At 40.9% G+C, this 12,793-nt stretch overlaps 1 protein-coding gene across 5 annotated transcripts in view; it reads right to left on the bottom strand.

The window, feature by feature from the left end:
• The window catches only part of EHMT1 (euchromatic histone lysine methyltransferase 1), a 231,403-nt gene that overhangs the window by 175,823 nt on the left and 42,787 nt on the right, over positions 1-12,793 (bottom strand). The window contains exon 1 of one of the 5 annotated variants that reach the window (XM_089675305.1): positions 99-236. The exons of the other annotated variants lie outside the window; for them this stretch is intronic. The gene's annotated coding sequence lies outside the window, so the exon portion shown is untranslated. Of the gene's footprint in view, positions 1-98; positions 237-12,793 lie in introns of those variants that run through there. 5 annotated transcript variants of the gene reach the window in all.

Consider the following 12,793-nt stretch of genomic DNA (forward strand, 5'->3'; position numbering starts at 1 on the left):
GAGGAATCAGTATGGCCAACAGCAGTCACAGCACATCCATACAAAAAGGAGAAAAAAAATGCACACATGTTCTTGCATGGCCCTTGCGTCTTACATACATTGCACTACTAGCCTGTGTACTCCGCTTTAGTTCCATTTCAGAAGTGGCTTCTGTCTGGATTGCATTGTCCTAGGTCCTGTAGACTTCAGGGCCTACTCCACAGCTCCACACACACACGTTCCAGACACAGTGTGGGTGCAGCCAGACTTGGGGCATGCTCAGTGCAGTCTACAGCTCAGAGCCATTGCATTGCATTTAACAGAAAAAAAAAAGAGGAAGTGAAAAGCAGACTAGCTAATCTACCAGCTCTACCACAGCATCAACCTTCATTCTAATTACCTAGCAAGCAACTATGGACGAAGGTGAAATCCATAGACAGATGAATGGAATTAGAAAACAAACACACATACACACTAGGGCTTTACAAACCTACTTTGAAGAGTTGAAGAGCCACAGACCAAAAACCTACAGTATGCAGAAGCTGTACACAAGCTGGTTTTCAGATCTACTATTCCAGTCTATCCACTAGTAATTGCAAAGTAGTTCATAAACAGTTCAGTTGCAGTTTTTTGCATATATAAAAAGATAAAATATCGCGTTACCCCTTATATAAATGACAAATGCCTGCCACCAATATGATGTCCCGTAGTGGCACAAAAATGAATATGAACAGTGTGTAGCCTGCTCTTTTAAACATTCAGCTTTAAGTTAAAATACATCTGGCATGAGAGAAAGATAGGATATGCTATTGCTGGCCTCCTGAAAATGCTAGCTGCCTGGCTGTGTTTGGCTTTGATAATTTGAGCCTTAGGACTAGAATAGAATACTGCAAATGTCAGTAACCCTTGTCTTTATTTGTCCAAGGCCAACGACCAAGAAAGCACTGAAACCAAAGCATCCACCTTACAGCCGGGGTACCAACATTATCAAAAGGAGAGGTCAGTAATGGCATATACATACAAAATTAACAGAACAAAAAACAGCAACTGCAAGTGCATGACAACATGCAAGAAAAGAACTGTAAAGAATAGCAAAACAATGTCTGTGGTTAGTACAGTAAGGGTCCTGTAATACATCATCAGGAGAAAAGGACCTCTCTACAATAACACAGACAAGCCAATAATATACACCACACCAGCCCTCCTGTTCATCAAGACTATGTCAAAGGCTGCACTGGTCAACTCTTACTAAATGTAACACTTTCTTACAGGAGACAATACAATAATATGCAATGAATTGCACACGTACTAAAAAACAGTGCAACTCAATCCACCACTGTATGTGGGGAAGCCACCCAACCACCCCACACCTTGTCAAATTTACAAGGCACCCCCTTGTACCCATATGTAGCCTTATGTAATGGGAGGGCCTTATTTATTAGAGCTTTCCAGGCTGCAACTGTTGGAGCCTCAACCTTTTTCCATGACAATATAATTAGTTTCCCTGCATAATAAAAGAGGAGGGTAAGGACAGTACGTATGGCATTGGTGGGAGCTAGATCATCAATTAAACTCAAGAGACTCTGCCTTATGGACGGCTGGGGGGGTATGGTGATAACATCCTGAGCACACGGAAGCACCCCAGTCCAATATATCTGGATAGCTGGGCAGTCCCAAAAGACATGAAATCTGCCCCATTGGTCAAGCAATGCCAGCAGGAGGATGAATTATTGTCAAACATTTTTGTTAACTTAGTGGGAGTCAGATAAATATGGTGAACAAATGTATAATATACGAGTTGATCTCAAGCAGAGACAAGCCTAGGAAAGGGGGCATACCAAACGTCTTCCCCATCTTCAGTATCAAGGTCAGGGACAACCGATTCTCAAGAGACCTACACTGGGTGAGTAATCTATGCATTTATATATCATAGAATCATTGTGGGTAGTGCAGTGGCTTAATGGTTAGCACTTCCACCTAGCAGTTCTAGGGTCGCTGGTTCGAATCCCAACCACGGCACCATCTGTCTGGAGTGTCCATGTTTTTCCTGTGCCTGCGTGGGTTTCCTCTCACACTCCAAAAGACATGCTGGTAGGTTAACTAGCTCCTGTCTAAATTGGCCCTAGTATGTGTATGTATGAAGTGAGTTAGTGACCTTAGATTGTACGCCGCTTGAGGGTTAGCGACTGATATGAATATACAGTTAGGTCCATATATTTGGACACAGGCACAATTTTAGTTTTTTCAGGTATTTACAAAAACATATTCAGGCTATAGTTATATAATGGATATGGGCTAAAAGTGCACACTCTCAGGTTTAATTTGAGAGTATGTACATCCATATTGGAGGAAGGGTTTAGAAATTACAGCTCTTAAGAGTAACCATCCCCCCTTTTTCAAGGGACCAAAAGTAATTGAATCAAAAGCTGTTTCATAGCCAGGTGTGGGCTACTCCATTATTTCTTCATCAATTAAGCAGGTAAAAGGTCTGGAGATGATTCTAAGTGTGGTATTTGCATATGGAATCTATTGCTGTGAACCTAGATCATGCATTCAAAAGGAGCTGTCCATGCAAGTGAAACAGCCCATTGTAAGGCTTCAAAAACAAAACAAATCCATCAGAGAGATAGCAGCAACATTAGGAGTGGCCAAATCAACAGTTTGGTACATTCTGAGGAAAGAAGAATGCACGGGTGAGCTCAGCAACATAAAAATGCAAAGATGTCCACAGAAGACAATAGTGGTGGATGATCGCAGGATCCTCTCTATGGTAAAGAAAAACCCATTCACATCATCCAGACAAGTGAAGGACACTCTCCAGGAGGTGGGCATATCATTGTCAAAGTCTACAATCAAGACAAGACTTCAGGAGAACAAATACAGAGGGTTCACCACAAGGTTCAAACCATTCATAAGCCCGAAGAGTAGAAAAGCCAGATTAGACTCTGCCAAAAAACATCTAAAAAAGCCAGACCAGTTCTGGAAAAGCATTCTTTGGACGGATGAAACTAAGATTAATCTGTACCAGAATGATGGGAAGAAAAAAAGTGTGGAGAAGGCTTGGAACAGCTAATGATCCAAAGCACACAATATCATCTGGAAAACATGGTGGAGGCAGTGTGATGCCATGGGCATGCATGGCTTCCAGTGGTACTGGGTCATTGGTGTTTATTGATGATGTGACAGAAGACAGAAGCAGCTGAATGAATTCTGCAGTGTTTTAAGACATACTGTCAGCCCAGTTTCAGCCAACTGCAGCAAAGTTGTTTGGACGGCGCTACACAGTACAGATGGACAATGATCCAAAACACACTGCAAAAGCAACCCAGGAGCTTTTGAAGGAAAAGAAGTGGAATATTCTGCAATGGCCAAGTCCATCACCTGATATCAACCCAATTGAGCATGCATTTCACTTGCTGAAGGCAAAACTAAAAGGCAGAAAGACCCACAAACAAAGAACAACTGAAGACAGCTGCAGTTAGAGCCTGGCAAAGAATCAGAAAGGAGGAAACCCAGTCTTTGGTAATGTCCATGGGTTCCAGCCTTCAGGCAGTAATTGCCATTAAAGGATTCTCTACAAAATATTAAAAATGAACATTTTATTTATGATTATATTAATTTGTCCAATTACATTTGAGCCCCTGAAAATGGAGGGACTGTGTATAAAAATGGTTGCAGTTCCTAAAATTTGTACTTGATATTTATGTTCAACCCCTTGAATTAAAGCTGAAAGTCTGCACTTCAAATTCATTTGGATTATTTTGTTTAAATTTATTCTGGTGGCATACAGAGCCAAAAGTATGAAAATTGTGCCTCTGTCCAAATATATATGAACCTAACTGTATGTATGTAAAGCGCAGTGTAAATTGGCAGCGCTATATAAGTACCTGAAATAAATAAAATATATAGTAGACAGCGGCTTGGCCAGGTCCTCAACCCACAGCATGGTTTCCAAATCAGAGGGGGCAAAGGAAGCTCGAGCACTCCCAAACTGTGATTGATATGCATGTCTAAGTTGTATATACCTAAAAAACAGAGTATTTGGAAGATGGTAAAGAAATGTTAACTCATCAAAAGGCCTCAAATCCTCATTGTGTACTATATCACTATGTTTCTTGATCCCATAGCACATACACACAATCGGATCCTCATAAGCAAAGAATTGAGTGAATTGGGCATTCTTCCAAAGTGGAGCATGGGGGGAGATGGGGGAAGGTACCCCAAATTTACCCCCCTGTACCACCGTCCAGGCTTGTAGACCGAATCTCAATTGATATAGTTTGCATGTGAGGGGCCCTGTAACCCCGATGAACCAAATGTGTAGGGGCCTCATAAGATCCAACCACAGCCACCTCCAGTGCAACCGTGGTGTCAAAGGGTCCAGTCGGCAATCTGTGCGCAAAACACTAACTGCCCAGCTAGAAAATATTTAGAAACATTTGGCACTGCCATGCCCCCTCTTTCCAAGGTTGTTGCAAAACTACCAGTCTAAACCTAGGAGGACCTTCCTGAAAAATCCAGAAATCAGGCTATATAGAATATGAAAAATGGACTTAGGGATCCACACAGGGGAATTGAGTATGGCAGGACAGGTGTACTTTAAAGAAAGATCTAGATGGCATAAAATATGGGAACCAATACTGTATTTGTTTTAAGTTAATCAGGACATAAACATGGAACTGACCTGGAACAAACACGTGGATCACGTTTTTTAACATATACATATATATATATATATACACATACACACACATACATACACACTGTATAATAATAATAATATCAGTGGTCTCCAAACTGCAGCTCATAGGCCAGATGTAGCCCTTTGCTTGCCCTTATCTGGTCCTTGGGACACGGTTACTCCCATTGATACCGAATAGGGCAGTAATTCTGCTCCTACTGACTAAAACCATTTTTTATTCCAACTGACCACCCAGCCTAAGGCACTGTTTACTTCCACTGATTCTGGGACATTTTCTGCTTGCACTTAGCCACAATTCGGCACCCCTAAGTCTAAAGGACAGTCAACTGGCCCTTTGTTTAGAAAGTTTGAAGATCAATAATTCCCCAAGTAGCAAACTAAGGATTCGAATGATAGGCCCTGAAGAATGCAACTTCAAAACCAGTTAGCAATGGCATATTTCTTGTCAATTCCCCTTTAACACTTTTGCTGCCAGCCCTTGTGCTTCACTTTAAACTTCTAATGGCCACACCATTTTTGCGATTTTTCCCTTTTAAGTCTTCACTTACAGCTCTCAGAGTTTTGAAATATCCCACAAATCATACATTTTCTGAAAGCATAGGACCAGTAGAATAAAAGAAATGATTCACGTTTTTAATGAATATCAGTGGCTTTTCAGTAGCTGATCAGTTTTTTTTTTTTTTTTTTTTTAAATAAGCACAGTTCTGCTATAAATTCATGGTCACTGAAGTGACCATGCGATCATAAGCAGTGGGGGAAAGCAGCAGACATAAGACATACTGACCTGGCAAGCCGGAAATTGTTTGATGCCGCCATATACTTTAGGACAGTGGCAGCGAAAAGGTTAAAGATGAGAAACAGTCATCCATATCTTCAATTTACTACCTTGTGAATATGTTACTTGGAACAAGCATGCAACCAGTGAAGTCTAACCCGCATACCAACTGGTTTCTTTGTTTAAAAAAAAGCCTTGGCACACTAGTCAGTCTTGTAGCTTGTTCCCTTTTGAGGAAGCTTACACGTGTCAACCAGCAGCATTGTTAAATAGAAAAAAAGACAAGGAATTCTGTGTAAAATTCCTTCTACAACAAAGAAATTCCAATCAACATGGTCATCTAAATATCCAAGATGTTGTTAAAAAAAAAACAAAGTCTTACTTGAATCAACATGTAATAATGGGAGTTTTGTATTTACTGTAAAATGCATTTCTTGGCATTCAGAAAAATGCAGCCTTCAGGAGAATTTGGACACTAGCAAACAAAACAGTGCCAGCAGGTACAACCCCCACAAACTACCAACATGTCTCAGTTTTGTAAAAAGCAGAACCAACAGCATGACCATAGAAACACAGGGATGCGAATTGTGTTAGACTGCAAGAAATGGGCTTCACCACAAATATAAAGTCCCATTTTCTTTGCTTATTGAGAGATATGTGAATTCAGACACTGTTGGAAAGCAGTCTTCTGAGGGGTGGGCAACGCAATAAAACACTAACATGGCCACAAGAGAAGATACAGGGGACAGCCTACAGTTCAGAGGGTCACCTTAAAAACTTTCCATACAAAGCTGGCATCAAAAGAACAATGGAAGACCTTACAGAAGCCTTGGGAGGGAGTTGCTTGATGCCAAAAAGCCCAATAGGCTCTTAACAAACTAGTAGAGTATGCGTTAACAGGAAAAAGTGGAACCTGATCCTTGGATGGAAGATGGTGATCTGTTTGAGCCACAAAGAAATGCCCTAACCACATCTAGACAATGGACTAGCAATGCACAGAGGAATGGAACAACAATGTCCTGCTTGAGGTGAAAGACAAACTAGTTAGGCAAGAAAGTAGTCCTGGGCCTCAACATCAGCTTGCATCTATGCAAAACCAGAAAGGTTACTATACATAATTACAGGGACCATCAGGAATGACAAATGCCTCTTTGTGGTTTAGGAACAGTGAATAGGTTGGAATAGAAGCCCTGGAACCATTCCGCCACAGGTACTGGAGCAATGGCCCCATTCTTCAGAAGACCAGTGAAGGCTGCAGAGAGATCTGCTAATCTATACAGTGACAAAGGCAGGTTGGAAGACATGAACCAAAGTAAGGGCTGAGAGCAGAACTCCAGCTTGTTGCGCCTAGAAAATACCTCCCATACCCAGGCATCAGAGATACTGGCATTCAAGATGCTGGAAAAGACATCCCAATTTTGGAAAGTGGGAGCGTCCCTTCAGGCAGAAGATATACCTGTGGGTTTGGGGTACTTAGAAGTCGAAGGTTTGCAGGCAAACTGGGTGCCTGACATGACCTTGGCTCTGTAGGTTGAAACCTAGTAGTAACCAAAAGGAACGGTTATTGGATTCCAATGGAGGGTGATAAACCTTCCTGACCTCTGTACTACTACTGCTGTGGCAGATGAGTACTCTTACCCTCTGGTTACATCCTTCAGAAGGGTGTCTCTTTGGAGCTGCCTTGGACACTATCCCTCAAAAGGCATGTGCAGCAGATGGCAGTGACCTGTGACTCTTCAAGTGCAAAATCATCTGATAAGGATTTTAAGAGACTCAGGTAGAGAAAGAGCTTGTGCAACAGAAGGCTAAGAGGTTGCTAAAGCTGTGGGCAGATCAGATAATGATTCTGCAGAGGACAGCATAGAAATAAGCCTACAGCATCTGTGATCAGAGTAAGAAATCAAAGTTGCAAACCGACCCATAAAATTCTGCATGACTGAGGTGAAATCCTCTCAGGCTTTTCAGTGGGTGTACTGTAAGCAACAATGGAACTGTTAAAGGACTGTTCCCTCATGTTCCTGGCATCAAACATGTTGCACTGCAAACTAGGCACAAAATAGCTCAGGATACAAGGTCAGGCCTTGAATACTCATGAGCCAGCTTCTGGTGACCAGGTCACTGTAGATGGGTAGCAAAGACAGTCCAAATGCCACTTGCAATCAGCAACAGTGTCCAGAAAATGCTTCCTCAACGTTGACTAGTGGGGGAAAAAAAGTGCATAGCGCACATGACACTCAATCTAGTGGAAGAGGTCAGTGCCGAGTCTCTCAGCGCTAATCCTTTTCATGGTAAACTGAAGGCAAATTGGGGATTATTATAATGGTGTCTAACAATCCTTTTAACAAGGTAGTTCCCAACGTTCAGCCCACAGGGACCAATCATGAAGGGAGTCTTTAGAGACTGTAACACCTGGTGTTTTGCCACTGCTCTGGACCTAGAGACTCCTCTGCTAACACAGTACACAAAAATCCACAAAGCAGCAAAATACAAAGCCCAGTGCCAAAAGGTCACATTTCATGCAAGTGGAACCAGAAATGACCTCTCCTGCGCTCCATGACCCAGAATAAGGGTGGATGGATGGAGCCAGAACTTGAAAAATTCGACCACCAATGCATATAGGGTTGTGCAGCTCTAAACAAGGCAGGGGAAGCCCGACCAATACTGCAAAGTACTGCAAAGCTCTGATGAAGAAGGGATGCCCTTCAAAACACGTCAGCCGTACTCTGAGTGTCTACCCCTACGATGTGACTCGCACAGGCTTCACATTTCTAAAGTTCCTTTGAGGACTTATATGCTTGATTTACTTCGTTGTTTGTGAGTATCATTCTGAATCTAATAAAATTATGGTTTACTGAGGTAATGCGCAAGGTTGGTGCGCTTTCTTTTTTGTTTCACTTTGCAGTACATTCCATGCAAGCTCTGGGATCATCAGTCCAACAGGGTCTGGATACGGCTTCCACAGCTATTACTGAGGATACACCGGTCTGCATAGCAGCATAGAAAGACCGGCTCAAGCTGCTTGTAGAGGAATCTTGACTAAAGAATAATTGAATTAGCTAGGAAAAAGGTTAGATTTATCTCAGCAGAGAACAGACGTTCATCCTCCTAAGATAGCAGCAAAAAACTGAAGCATGCTGGAAGTAGGAGGGGTTAGATCATCAAGCACCATTCTGCCAGTGTCAAAATCCTTCTGAAGATGACCCAACAGTCTCCGAATTCCTGCATATCCCACTGAAGAAAGGAAAAAAAAAAAAGCACATGTCCCAAGATACAATAGATTCTGCCATATGAAAGCCGAATAATCCATCCCCCTGGTGTAAAGAAGAGGTGGGGACAGACACATGGTATCTGAAGGTGTCAAACTGGAATGCAGGTGATATTTTTTACTATTAGAAGGAATAAAGTAAAAATGAAAGTTGGCTGCATTCCCATTTTCTTTAAAGCACTTTAAAAAAACAAGGTACAATGTTTAGGTTGATGACAGGCATTCCACTCAAATATTTCAGTTCAAGTTCTAAAGTTAAAGCCCACTACACACAGCTGATTTTTAAAGCTTGGTATGTGAACACTAGGCTGAACAGCGTCATATTCATTTTCAAAGCAATTAAAGAGTCAGTCAGCATTGACTATTTTGAATCCTTATGCTGATAGCATTAGAAAATAGATAGGAAAGTATATCATATTTACTAGTTTCCATGCCTAGGCAAATGTCCTCATACATACCAGAAGTCTTCAGGAGGGTTTTTTTCAGTTAAGCGCACCCTCCTGCCTGCATGCATGAGTTAAGGGCAGATGGATTCCAGGAAGTAAATGCTACATGAATCATCTGCCCTTTCTCAAGATGGCCACAGCCAGAAATGCTAGGAAGTGTTTTTCAAAGCGATTTCTCAGCAAAAGGCATAGTAGGTAGCTGAACTTTGGTACAAATCTCCCAGAATGTATTTTGCCCTGCTACTCCCTCCTTCCAAGCTTCCCTGTTAGTCATATAATAAGATGCAGGGACTGACCAATAAGGAGACCAGGGATTAAACCAAGCATGAGTTTTACATAAAGTTAAATCCTTTATCATTATTTTCAAGTTAAAAAAATTAAATCCACATTCATCATCATTCTTAGCAACCAAGGATTGCTTCTTCTCTTTTACATATAACACGCCTTACCAGGAACAATATTACCACATCATGATAACCTTGACAGATAGATGCTACACCAAAGAATTGAAAAAAAAGCACAACTTTAAGCATAGTCATATATATGAAAAAAAAAGTTGCTTGTTGGCACTGTTAAGGAAAAAAATGTAAAAGGTCTGTGTTCTTCATTCAACCTATACATTACACACAATGCAGCTCCATTCAAAAGGGGCTCTGCTACACAGGAAGCCTGCACATTTTTTGGGATATAGATTCCAGATTTCACTAGAGTTCCTGTTAATGGTCACAAACAAAACCTAATAAATATTCAGATTTACTGGGACGTTTGATCCTGAAATTAATTCCTTGACTGAAATTGGCACGCATTATTTAATATTTTAGGGGCACGAAAAAAATCCACTTATTTCTCAAACATAAAAAAGGCCCAAACATTGTGAAATATTACCATCAGGTCCATCATTTCAGTAGGACTACACTCTGAAAGACCTGGCCAAAGTGAATCAGCCAATCTGATTTTGGGTTTCACTGATCGTTACCGAAGTGGGATTGGTTGTTCTAAGTCTCTGCACTACAAGATTAAAATATATAACCATCCCTCCACCTTCTGACAAACATACACGTTGAGCATTTTCCTAGAAACTCAGGAAATGTTCCCTACCCAGAGCCAACATTCACAAAGAAGCTGAAAGCCATTCCGAAATCCATTTAGATGATACAAAATGCATTATGACTTTTAAGCAGAGATAAGAAAATAAAAAAATTTAAATCCTTAGCGAACACTTTTTAAGTACTTAAAGGAAACCCATCAGAGAAATAAGGAGAATATTAAAACAAGTTGCTGCTTCTGAACAGCAAGTTCCCTTCCTGAAATCACATGGTGACCCTCTGGCATAAAACGCTTTGAAGAAGTATGCAGATTTAGTGTTCTGTCTACAGTTTGCTCTCATATGTTGTATACTTCATCCAGGTCAATACTAAAGCCAAACAAGGACAGGGAACCAGTACTCTCCCAGTGAGCACCTATATTTCATTACACACGTCCTTTATAGGGCCCCTTTCACACGGGCGGTTAGATTTCAGCTTTTAGATGCGGTTAGAGGAACTTACTTACCGCAGCTAAATACAGACAAGGCATCCCTATGGCTCCATTCACAAACTGCATTTTCATAACATACGGTTTTATGCGTTTAGGAAAAATAAGTTGACTGTGTCCAGGAGCGATGTACCGCAGCTATCTATACATAAACGCAGTTAATTGCAGTACACAGAAAAAATAAACAGTTGCATTAAGAAAAGGCAAGAATTTACTACCGTAGCTAAACGCAGCTGCATGTAAACACGTGTAATCGCAGATAAACGTAATGTACAAACGTAAGTGGTCTGTGTGCCAGGAGTGTTGAAATTTCAAAATAAAAAAACATGCATTTACAAGCGGCAGAACAACCACCCGTGTGAAAGGGGCCCCGTAAACACGATGAGAATATCGGATGAACGATCGCCTGCTAGTCTCACATCGAAAGTGAAAAGGTTACTAAAGATACGAAAATTCTCCTATGAAAGAAAAGAATTTCGAAAGTGATGTCATGTATTGTATTTTCAGACGACTACTGTACTGATTAAACGAAACTCGTATGATCTGGTATAGTACGAGAAAAAGTTTTGCGCTTGTCCCTTCGGATATTGTCGTACGAATTGTCGTGATTGGCTCTCAAAAGCTGTGTACCAACGATCCGATTATTGGATGATCAGCCCTCGTACGAAACTTTTCGTACAATTTTCTTATAGTGTGTAGGGGGCATTAATGTTCAAATGCAAAACAAGCATTCAAATTCAGGTAAGGATGCAAGTTGTCAGTTTATATGGGTGTAATTACAGCGGATGATCATTTCTTATATCCAATTTACCCTTCCTTGTAAGACTCTGCTCCTGACTCTTTCACCAAAATGCCAGTATATACTGGGCCACTGATTAAGACCTCAAGCACTTGGACATCTGAAGGCTGGAAAGTCCTCTAGCGTAAAATCCCATGTGCTTTCTCACACCCAGAGAGCCACAGGTGCCCCATACATCCACCAATGCAAAGGAATGGCTGTACACAGCCATACTCATTTAAAAATGCAATTACTTCTGCACCTCCATTTTTCACACATTCATGAAGGGTATATTTTCCCCAATCAAAAAGATGTACAGGGAGAAGTTCCCCCATACCAGCTGTCAGATTTAACCACTTCAAGTCCGAACACTTTCACCCCCTTCCTGTCCAGGCCAATTTTCAGCTTTCAGCGCTATCACACTTTGACTGACAATTGCGCCGTCATGCAACACTGTACCCATAGGAATATTTTAGCAATTTTTTGAGACAGATAAAGCTTTATTTTGGTGGTATTTATTCACCACTGGGATTTTTATTTTTTTTGCTATATAATTGAAAAAGTCCAAAAATGTTGAAAGAAAGTGTTTTTCTTATAAAATTTTGCAAATAAATAATATTTCATCATAAATCTTGGCCAAAATGTATTCAGTTATCTTTTTAGTAAAAAAAAAAATAACCCAAATTAGTTTATAACCAATTAGCCAGTTTATAATTTTTTAAATACTTTTTTAATTTTTTATATTATTTAAGTTTTTTTTTTTTTTTTACATACTGTCACCTTAGCAGTACAGTGTCACCATTGTGATGTGGTGATGAAGATTTTTTTTTTTTTTACACTGATAGCTTTTACAGCCTTTATGGGTGTAAAAGCAGTCATTTCTCCTTCTCTCTGGCTGCATTATTGTAGCCATTGAGAAATACTGTGTGAGCTGTGATTGGTCACATGGTACAAAGCAGTTGTGAATAGCCTTTTACCATGTGACCTCTGTGATCATTCACAGTGGGCAGCACAGTGGCTAAATGGTTAGCACTTCCGCCTGGCAGTACTAGGGTCGTTGGTTTGAATCCCAACCATGGCACCACCTGCCTGGAGTTTCCATGTTCTCCCTGTGCCTGCATGTGTTTCCTCCGGGTACTCTGGTTTCCTTCCACACTCCAAAGACATGCTGGTAGGTGGATTGGCTCCTGTCTAAATTGGCCCTAGTATGTGTATGAAAGGAATGTGAGTTAGGGACCTTAGATTGTACGCACCTTGAGGGTTAGGGACTGATGTAAATGTACAATATATATGTAAAGTGCTGCGTAAATTGATG

The sequence above is a fragment of the Staurois parvus genome, unplaced genomic scaffold (genome assembly GCF_062004578.1).
Source record: "Staurois parvus isolate SC_StPar_1 unplaced genomic scaffold, SC_StPar_1.0 ptg000154l, whole genome shotgun sequence".
NCBI lineage: Eukaryota > Metazoa > Chordata > Amphibia > Anura > Ranidae > Staurois > Staurois parvus.